The sequence below is a fragment of the Trifolium pratense genome, linkage group LG3, assembly GCF_020283565.1.
Source record: "Trifolium pratense cultivar HEN17-A07 linkage group LG3, ARS_RC_1.1, whole genome shotgun sequence".
NCBI lineage: Eukaryota > Viridiplantae > Streptophyta > Magnoliopsida > Fabales > Fabaceae > Trifolium > Trifolium pratense.
The window spans coordinates 33,811,563-33,822,395 of record NC_060061.1 but is presented as its reverse complement, the minus strand read 5'-3'; the positions used below and the strand labels follow the sequence as shown (position 1 = coordinate 33,822,395).

Below are 10,833 nucleotides of genomic sequence, written 5' to 3'. Positions count from 1 at the left end.
TCGAGTTGTTCTAGTTTTCGAGAAAACGGGCAATAATTTACCCGCTGTCGTAAAATTTTACGGTTTCGGAATTCAGTAAAATTTCAGATAGAAGGTTTATATATCTGCGCGAGTTAGGATATGTCCTGAGATTAATTTTCGAGAGCGTGGAAGAAAATTACAGTCGCGAAAAAAAGATTCGGCGATAAGTTTTGGAAATATTTTGAGACGGACGTTTGTTCCGTAAGTTTCTGTTTTTACGAATTTTGCTAGTCGCGGCGCGCGAAGGTTGTGGGGCGTGTTAGAAATATCTAGATATTTTTGTAAGGGAATTGGAGGGCTAGGATTGGCCAAGGGAAAGTGCTTTTGATCAAGTGGTCATGGTGGAGCAAGACCACTTGTCATAGGTTTTGTTTGGTAGACTTTTGGGACTTAGAAAAAATTGTGAAACCTCTCCTTCTCTTCTCTCACAAACCGTCCTTCTCTCCCTCTCACACAAAGCTTCATTGATTTTTCATTTCTCACCCATTCAAGCTAGGAATTGTCTTGTTGGATCAAGGAACTTGCAAGGATATCACTACTCATAAGGTAACTAACCAATTCCTTACCTTTGTTGCTCTAATTCTCCTAGTTTTAGAAATTGTTCTTGAGAATGATTCTTGAGAATTTTCTAGGATGTTAGTTTTGGTTGATTGTGGTTTTAGGGAAGTGTTTAGGATTAGTATATAAGCTTGTTTAAGCTTGGAAAGTTTGGATTCTCATGGTGATTGAAAGTTTCACAAAATTTTGTTAGGTTTTGAAGAAATAATTTTGAAATGGTCATAACCTTGTGAAATTTTGTTGTGCTTTTATTTTTGAGGTTGTATTTGAGCTTTGTGGCAAAATGGATATTGGATTATGGTCTTGGTTTTGTGATACAAGAAAAATAATTTTTTGGTGTGTGTTCTTGAGGCATAATGAACATATTTTCTTAGAAACTTTTGTTTTGATGCTAAGTGGTTCAATTGATCAATGTAATGGCTTTGTGAACTAATAGAGGATTGCTAGGATGTGGCATTGTAAAAAAATTTGAGTGTTGGCCTAGTTTTCAAAACTTTTGCCATGAGGAAAATTTTGAAAAGTGACGAGGAGTTTTCAAAAATTGTTAAGGCTTTGGGGGAGGCACGATTGTGGCCTAGGGCGAATTACCATGCAAAAAGATTTGGGTAAAAATGGGGTAAAAATGGTTTTGGTGTGGGTTGTGTCTCAAAGAACCAAAAATTTAAAATGTCGTAATTAGAGGCTTTGCCCGGAAAATTTTTGGGTGCTTGGATTAGTGACTCGGGGGTATTATGGGATATTACCAAGCTCTCGGAAGCGGAAAATTTTGAGCGGAAGTGTGATTTTGGTTTTTGGGGGTAGCCCCTAAAAGGAAAAAAAAATGGGAGGATTTCCAAAATTTTTATAAGTCCACAATGTTGAAAAAATGATCATGTTTTTGATGAATGATCTTAGGTGTGTAAAAGTATGATTATAGGATTGTATTTGGAAAGAAAAACTTGAAACTTGCGACGCAAGAAAAACTCGATTATTTTGTCGAGACATTTTCGTAAAATTTTTAGGTTGTTTTCAAGTGTTTTGGTAGTGTGTGAAAGTGTCCTTTGAAGTTTAAAACCATAGAGAGCAATGGTATGCTTTGAAAACGAAAATGTGTTTGTTTTGTGAAAAATAGTGTATTTAACTACGGGAATTTTTAATCACCATGGGGAGGACTCGAATATAATATCCGAGAGTGTTAGGAAGTGCCTTAGATGCCTCTAGACCTTTGTTGATAGGTTTAGTTTCATTATAATACTTTGGGCGTGACTTATGGATTGTACGCTCCACTATTTTAGGGCGCACGAATTGTTGCATAACTCGGAATCGTTTGTAATTGGAAGTTTCGCCGAGGTAAGGGCACCTTTTTATTTCCGTCAATAGCATTAGGGTATGCTTGTGGTTATGCTTGTTGTGGTTCCATGCTTGTGTGCTTGGTTGTTTTCGATGTTATTTGTCTTACGTATAGGTGGGAAGTATATGTGTTGACATGTGGTTATGAATATGTGTATGTTTGTTGCATTAGTATATGTAGGGACGTATGCTCATGCAAACATTGTCGGTATTTGATCTGGGTGATTGTATCGGGTGATACTTCCGCCTTTAACGGAGACGGTATTTGATCTGGGTGATTGTACCGCCGTTAACGGAGCCGGTATTTGATCTGGGTGATTGTACTCCGGAGTATCCACCAATTGAGTTGGCATTTGATCTGGGTGATTGTGCCGGGTGTAATCCACCTTTTTCCGAAATTCATGCATGTGGCATTCGATCTGGGTGATTGTGCCACAACCATTCATTAGAGGTCTTGCATTAGGGTATGTGTGCACTTTATTTATTCTTCTTGGTGTGAGGATGTGATAAGTGTTTACCGCTTTCTATTCTGGTATGTGTATTCGGTATTTTATTACTAGTTTCCAGTTGGTGACCCTTATTTTGCATGCCATATCGCGGGCTCCTCCCACCCCAGACGATGGAGCGCCATCTGAGACCGTAGGCCGTGTGGACGGCGAGGACTTCGTGGACTATCCCGGAGTGTAGAGAGTAGCGCTTGTTAGGCTACATTTTGGTAGGCTTAGGGCCTAGGTTATATTTTGGGATGACTGTATGTTTTGTACATTATACTCAGACATGTTAGTGCCGTTGGGCCTTGTGATATATTCGGTTCATGACTCGTGTCTTTTTGGTTGATGAACTTGCTATATCCGTTGTATGTAAATTATTCAGGTACACACTTTGCTTTGAGGAAGCCCTGTAATATAATGTGTTGATGTTATATTTATTTTCTATTGAATGACGAATTGCCGAGATAGCTGCGGGCGTTGACGCGCGCCATTTTATTTAAGCGTGTTGATTTAAAAAAAAAATAATACCCCTTTTACGTATAATAATAGTCATCATGCAAGCATCGGAATGGCTCCATTTGAGGCACTTTACGGTAGAAGATGTCAGACTCCTTTGTGTTGGTATCAAGATGGTGAAAGCATAATTGTAGGGCCTGAAATGGTGCAACAAACAACGGATAAAGTTAAGCAAATCCGGGCAAGATTGAAAGCTACACAAGATAGGCAAAAGAGTTATGCGGATAAGCATCGTAGGCCTTTGGAATTTGAAGCGGGTGATCATGTATTTCTTAGAGTTACACCGACCACAGGTGTTGGAAGAGTTTTGAAAGCTAAGAAATTAACTCCGAAGTTTATTGGACCGTATCAAATTACGGAAAGGATAGGAAAGGTAGCTTATCGTATCGCGTTACCACCGGTACTATCTCGGATTCATGATGTGTTCCATGTTTCTTAGTTGAGAAAATATACTCCCGACCCTTCACATGTGATCAAGCCGGATGACATTCAATTAAAAGAGAATTTGTCATTAAAGGTTCCGCCGATCAAGATTACGGATAGGAAGATGAAGCTTTTGAGGACAAAAGAAATACCTTTGGTTAAGGTAATTTGGAACGAAGCTACCGGAGATGCAACATGGGAACTTGAAAACAAAATAAAAGAGCAATATCCGGAGTTATTCCACGACGTTTAAGTTTCGAGGACGAAACTTCTTTTTTGTTGGGTAGTAATGTAAGACCCATAATTTCATTGTACATTAAGGATATTATGTGTTCGTTGTATTTGGATTAACATGAATGTTTGGTTGAAGTCAATTGAGTCGTTTTTCAAATTCGTAAGCACGTTGCGTTGAAAACAAGTGTAGAAAAACTGTTTTGTGTGAAGTCTGAACGTATACGTGCCTTTTTGCCCCCTTTGCGTTTTGATTTGGTTTTTATGGTCAACATGAAAGTTGTAGATCTCGTCGTTAGCTTTCCAACGATTATTGGTGCGTCTCAATTGGACAATCGGAACTCAAGTTATGATCGTTTCCGTAAGAGGCGGATTCGCAGAAATCGTGCTTGTTTCGCGCTCGAGTGTCGGAATAGCATGAGGTTGGTTTCATTAGTCTTCTTTTATGGATGAGGTTGTTCCTGCGACTTTAGAGATCCATTTTTCGAGTTGTTCTAGTTTTCGAGAAAACGGGCAATATTTTACCCGCTGTCGTAAAATTTTACGGTTTCGGAATTCAGTAAAATTTCAGATAGAAGGTTTATATATCTGCGCGAGTTAGGATATGTCCTGAGATTAATTTTCGAGAGCGTGGAAGAAAATTACAGTCGCGAAAAAAAGATTCGGCGATAAGTTTTGGAAATATTTTGAGACGGACGTTCGTTCCGTAAGTTTTTTGTTTTTACGAATTTTGCTCGTCGCGGCGCGCGAAGGTTGTGGGGCGTGTTAGAAATATCTAGATATTTGTGTAAGGGAATTGGAGGGCTAGGATTGGCCAAGGGAAAGTGCTTTTGATCAAGTGGTCATGGTGCAGCAAGACCACTTGTCATAGGTTTTGTTTGGTAGACTTTTGGGACTTAGAAAAAATTGTGAAACCTCTCCTTCTCTTCTCTCACAAACCGTCCTTCTCTCCCTCTCACACAAAGCTTCATTGATTTTTCATTTCTCACCCATTCAAGCTAGGAATTGTCTTGTTGGATCAAGGAACTTGCAAGGATATCACTACTCATAAGGTAACTAACCAATTCCTTACCTTTGTTGCTCTAATTCTCCTAGTTTTAGAAATTGTTCTTGAGCATGATTCTTGAGAATTTTCTAGGATGTTAGTTTTGGTTGATTGTGGTTTTAGGGAAGTGTTTAGGATTAGTATATAAGCTTGTTTAAGCTTGGAAAGTTTGGATTCTCATGGTGATTGAAAGTTTCACAAAATTTTGTTAGGTTTTGAAGAAATAATTTTGAAATGGTCATAACTTTGTGAAATTTTGTTGTGCTTTTATTTTTGAGGTTGTATTTGAGCTTTGTGGCAAAATGGATATTGGATTATGGTCTTGGTTTGGTGATACAAGAAAAATAATTTTTTGGTGTGTGTTCTTGAGGCATAATGAACATATTTTCTTAGAAACTTTTGTTTTGATGCTAAGTGGTTCAAATGATCAATGTAATGGCTTTGTGAACTAATAGAGGATTGCTAGGATGTGGCATTGTAAAAAAATTTGAGTGTTGGCCTAGTTTTCAAAACTTTTGCCATGAGGAAAATTTTGAAAAGTGAGGAGGAGTTTTCAAAAATTGTTAAGGCTTTGGGGGAGGCACGATTGTGGCCTAGGGCGAATTACCATGCAAAAAGATTTGGGTAAAAATGGGGTAAAAATGGTTTTGGTGTGGGTTGTGTCTCAAAGAACCAAAAATTTAAAATGTCGTAATTAGAGGCTTTGCCCGGAAAATCTTTGGGTGCTTGGATTAGTGACTCGGGGGTATTATGGGATATTACCAAGCTCTCGGAAGCGGAAAATTTTGAGCGGAAGTGTGATTTTGGTTTTTGGGGGCAGCCCCTAAAAGGAAAAAAAAATGGGAGGATTTCCAAAAATTTTCCAAGTCCACAATGTTGAAAAAATGATCATGTTTTTGATGAATGATCTTAAGTGTGTAAAAGTATGATTATAGGATTGTATTTGGAAAGAAAAACTTGAAACTTGCGACGCAAGAAAAACACGATTATTTTGTCGAGACATTTTCGTAAAATTTTTAGGTTGTTTTCAAGTGTTTTGGTAGTGTGTGAAAGTGTCCTTTGAAGTTTAAAACCATAGAGAGCAATGGTATGCTTTGAAAACGAAAATGTGTTTGTTTTGTGAAAAATAGTGTATTTAACTTCGGGAATTTTTAATCACCATGGGGAGGACTCGAATATAATATCCGAGAGTGTTAGGAAGTGCCTTAGATGCCTCTTGACCTTTGTTGATAGGTTTAGTTTCATTATAATACTTTGGGCGTGACTTATGGATTGTACGCTCCACTATTTTAGGGCGCACGAATTGTTGCATAACTCGGAATCGTTTGTAATTGGAAGTTTCGCCGAGGTAAGGGCACCTTTTTATTTCCGTCAATAGCATTAGGGTATGCTTGTGGTTATGCTTGTTGTGGTTCCATGCTTGTGTGCTTGGTTGTTTTCGATGTTATTTGTCTTACGTATAGGTGGGAAGTATATGTGTTGACATGTGGTTATGAATATGTGTATGTTTGTTGCATTAGTATATGTAGGGACGTATGCTCATGCAAACATTGTCGGTATTTGATCTGGGTGATTGTACCGGGTGATACTTCCGCCTTTAACGGAGACGGTATTTGATCTGGGTGATTGTACCGCCGTTAACGGAGCCGGTATTTGATCTGGGTGATTGTACTCCGGAGTATCCACCAATTGAGTTGGCATTTGATATGGGTGATTGTGCCGGGTGTAATCCACCTTTTTCCGGAATTCATGCATGTGGCATTCGATCTGGGTGATTGTGCCACAACCATTCATTAGAGGTCTTGCATTAGGGTATGTGTGCACTTTATTTATTCTTCTTGGTGTGAGGATGTGATAAGTGTTTACCGCTTTCTATTCTGGTATGTGTATTCGGTATTTTATTCCTAGTTCCAGTTGGTGACCCTTATTTTGCATGCCATATCGCGGGCTCCTCCCACCCCAGACGATGGAGCGCCATCTGAGACCGTAGGCCGTGTGGACGGCGAGGACTTCGTGGACTATCCCGGAGTGTAGAGAGTAGCGCTTGTTAGGCTACATTTTGGTAGGCTTAGGGCCTAGGTTATATTTTGGGATGACTGTATGTTTTATACATTATACTCAGACATGTTAGTGCCGTTGGGCCTTGTGATATATTCGGTTCATGACTCGTGTCTTTTTGGTTGATGAATGATCACGGTCGTTTCGTGATCAAAATATTTTTAATTAAAGAGTAGTACAAGGTAGTTAACCTTGGTCGTCTCACAAGGACCTCTGATTTGACAATTAGTGAAAATAAGAATCGAGTACAAACTGTAAATTATGGGGGTTTCAGTTTGAAAGCAGTAAAGAGATGACGAAATTAATCAATATAAGGGGCAATCAATCCATTGGTTTTAGGGGAATCTTGTTTATCATCTATCCTAGGTTCTCAAAAGATTGTTCGTTAGTTTATGCTTGGCTGATTATAGAACTAATTTAACAAGCCTAATTCAATTCTATAAAGAATCGTTGATTAAGCATCAACGTGTTCAATTAACTATGGGGATGATCAAGCGTCAACAATAACATAGATAAGATCTTAACAATAACTCATTCAGCCCTTTTTACAAGCGAAAAAGCATATAACAATTCCCTATTCAAATCAATTCAACAAGCGATAAACGAATTCGAATAGTTTCAATAGCATGAATATATGAATTTGAAACAGAATAATTAAGCATCAATTGAATCAAACTCATACATAAAATAGGAACACGAAAATTGAATTGATATATGATAAGCATAAACATATGAATTGATATTAAACCGAACCTCAAGAATCAAGAACAAGAATTCCTCACACCAATGGATGGAAAATAAGTTTAGTTCTCCATAAAAATGGAGCAGCCGCTTTTCCGTTCTACAATGCGTGAATGAATCCCTGACCTAGGTCAGGTTTTCGTTTAAATACAGCAAGCAAAATGGGCCATAAAACAATTGGGCCGAAAAACATAAAGTTGTGCTGAAATTAAATTCGTCTGGAACATAGATGCAATTATTTGACACACTTTCGCTCCGAACTGGGTTTTGGCCTCAACATGAAAGATGTAGCTCTTGATCTCAGCTTTCCAACTCATCTTCCCGCGCCTCAATCCGATATTTGTAACTCCAGTTATGACCTGCGGATTGGAAGGGTGTCAAAGTGCTATTTATTCATAAATTAAGTGCGAAAATAAAATAAAGTTAGAAATAAACTTAAACATAAAAACACATTAAAATAGTGAAAATAGTAAATTAAACCATAGGAATACACTAGTACAATAGTAGAAGAATGTGCATTAAAATGCACTGATCAATGAACTTGCTATATCCGTTGTATGTAAATTATTCAGGTACACACTTTGCTTCGAGGAAGCCCTGCAATATAATGTGTTGATGTTATATTTATTTTCTATTGAATGACGAATTGCCGAGATAGCTGCGGGCGTTCACGCGTGCCATTTTATTTAAGCGTGTTGATTTAAAAAATAAATAAATAAATAATACCCCTTTTTATGCTTTGAAAAACGGGGTGTTACATCTTTTATCTTAAACATTTCAGCATGTACTTCACTATGTTCTTGAGCTTTATTGGCATCTTCGCTACTTTGGTTGCTTCTTTCTTTTAATACTCTTGCTGCATAAAAAAATAAATAAACTTAATACAAACTAATTAACAATGAAATAACAAATTTTAAATTTTCTAAATCCAATGTTGATATTTAAATAGCCGTTGATATTTATCTATTTTTTACTTCTCTCATACTAGTGTTAGCATGGATAAAATTGCAAAATTTATAAGGCGACCACATAAAGTCACCGCATATGAATGTAAGCTATCCCAGCTGGACACTCCGGATTATATGTGTGGCTGATCCTCTACACATGGGGGGCCCTACTACAATTAAACTCGAATATTCTTTTATATAAGCATTCATACACAAATTTCAATGTATGATATATGCGCCTCCAATTTAGCATTTCTTTACCTCATTCAAATATTGACTTGAGCGTCGGAGTGTTAACTTTTTAGCAGGTACTTTTCCCCTCCAAACGGAGGAATCACACCAATCATCATCAACCGTGAGCTCTACCAGCTGAATTTTCACCATTGAGACTATCATTTTTTAACGCCTCAGTTCACTAACACAATTATTTTTTGTGTTATGAGAGTTGAGTGTTTTAAAAGTATTGAGATCAATTCTTGCTCATAATATATTGGGAAATTACTAATATAACTCAGGTATTTTTATTATTGATGGTGGATCTGCAAGTGCACAGAATCGCAACTAAGTAATAAAGTGATAAGTTATCGTTCTCCACATGGATTGTGCCAGAATTACAAGTTTCGCTTAGGAATAGTTTTGCATTCGCTTTGTTGTTTAGAGATAGTTGTGCGGGTAAAAGTGAAACATAGTGTTAGGGCCTTGTTGGTTATACAATAGCGTTAGAACTTTTAGGGAGAGTTTGTCATCCATTTGAGTCTCACAAGACGCGAAAGATTAATCTCTGAAGTTGCGTGCGGAGGATATTCAGTTTACACTTAAAAAAATATTGGTTTTTGTATCCCTATAGACCGTAGGAGATCACTTGTTAATAAGATTCGTCGTATGTTGAAGTTAGATTGGGAAGATAGCATAAAACTAATTAGCTGGCGAATACATTAGCCAATATTGTTGTTCCTTGATCTCTAGTTTGGTTTTTCTTATTATCCGAGTGCTTTTAGGCATATATTGTTAACTGGTGTTTTTAATTTGGTTCTAATATTGTTAAACTGATTGCGAGTCCTTGAGAACGACCAAGGTTAACCACCTTGTACTACTATTATTTTGAATTTATTTTGATCACGGAACGACAGTGATCACAATACAAATAATGGTTTAACAAGTATAATTATAAAAAACTCTTGTAGATGCAACAATAATATTTTAGAAGAAATGCGTGTGTATTAAAAAAAATAATGAAATGTATTAAGAGAACTCTCAAAATCATAAAACTTTATTTAAATTAACGGGAGAGACTAAAAGAATAACATCTTTTGAATTTTGAGAAACTGAGTTCAAGCAAAAAAAACTTAATATGACTTAAACATATAAACACAATAATTGGTAGAACAAAAATCTTATTTAAATCGTATTCATTTATTGTATAAATTGTTTTGATGCCTAGAATTTGGGTTTCTATACAGTCGATCCTCTAACGGGCCCATAACCTGCCCAATTATTGTGACTCGGTGGTTCGGCTTATATTGGAGCATAATCTATGGAGAAAAATCCAGAATCCAAATTATCTTCCACTTCTTTTATCTTAAACATTTCAGCATGTACTTCACTATGTTCTTGAGCTTTGTTGGCATCTTCGCTACTTTGGTTGCTTCTTTCTTTTAATACTCTTGCTGCATAAAAAAATAAATAAACTTAATACAAACTAATTAACAAGGAAATAACAAATTTTAAATTTTCGAAATCCAATGTTCTAATATTTTTTTAGCTATGGACATTTGAAGCAAAAAATACCTCTAACTTGAATATGGATTGAGAAGAAGCAGAGGAACACAAAAATCACAAGAAAGCATTTGTTTTGTGTCGCAACCATCTTAAAACAATATAGACTTGCACGTTCTAGCTCTATGATTTTTTTTCCTCTTGTCATGAATATACTATATGGATATGCTAACTTTAGGTCATATATATATATATATACACACACGCATTTTGGCAGCATCTTAGCTACCTAGTTAATTGGTGATTTTACTAAAAATGAGAATAACATAAAATTTATGTAACTGGTAATATTACATTGAAATATTCAATGTTATAGCAATACATTGAGAATCATAGTAATATTACATCGAATATGTACACAAAAAAGAATTATACATTGAAATATTATTGTTTTACAAGGATACATTGAATATTATTTTAATTATTATTATTATAATTGTTACTATTTATTAGTTGGAAAATATTTATTACATTTAAATAGCCGTCGATATTTATCTATTTTTGACTTCTCTCATACTAGTGTTAGCATGGATAAAATTGCAAAATTTATAAGGCGACCACATAAAGTCACCGCATATGTTTGTAAGCTATCCCAGCTGGACACTCCAGATTATATGTGTGGCTGATCCTCTACACATGGGGGGCCCTACTACAATTAAACTCTAATATTCTTTTATATAAGCATTCATACACAAAT

The 10,833-nt window shown here is 36.4% G+C and overlaps 2 long non-coding RNA genes and 1 pseudogene across 2 annotated transcripts; all 3 read left to right on the top strand.

Annotated features, from left to right (window-relative positions):
* Positions 1 to 307: 307 nt before the first annotated feature.
* Positions 308 to 2,579, top strand: LOC123916494. The gene is made up of 3 exons (XR_006812157.1): positions 308 to 567; positions 1,854 to 1,908; positions 2,525 to 2,579. It is a non-coding gene; the product is annotated as an uncharacterized LOC123916494 (long non-coding RNA).
* A 388-nt stretch (positions 2,580 to 2,967) lies between these two features.
* Positions 2,968 to 3,643, top strand: LOC123914986 (annotated as a pseudogene).
* A 791-nt stretch (positions 3,644 to 4,434) lies between these two features.
* On the top strand, positions 4,435 to 6,632 carry LOC123919049. Its single transcript, XR_006813015.1, has 3 exons — positions 4,435 to 4,621; positions 5,908 to 5,962; positions 6,578 to 6,632. It is a non-coding gene; the product is annotated as an uncharacterized LOC123919049 (long non-coding RNA).
* The last annotated feature ends 4,201 nt before the right edge of the window (positions 6,633 to 10,833 follow it).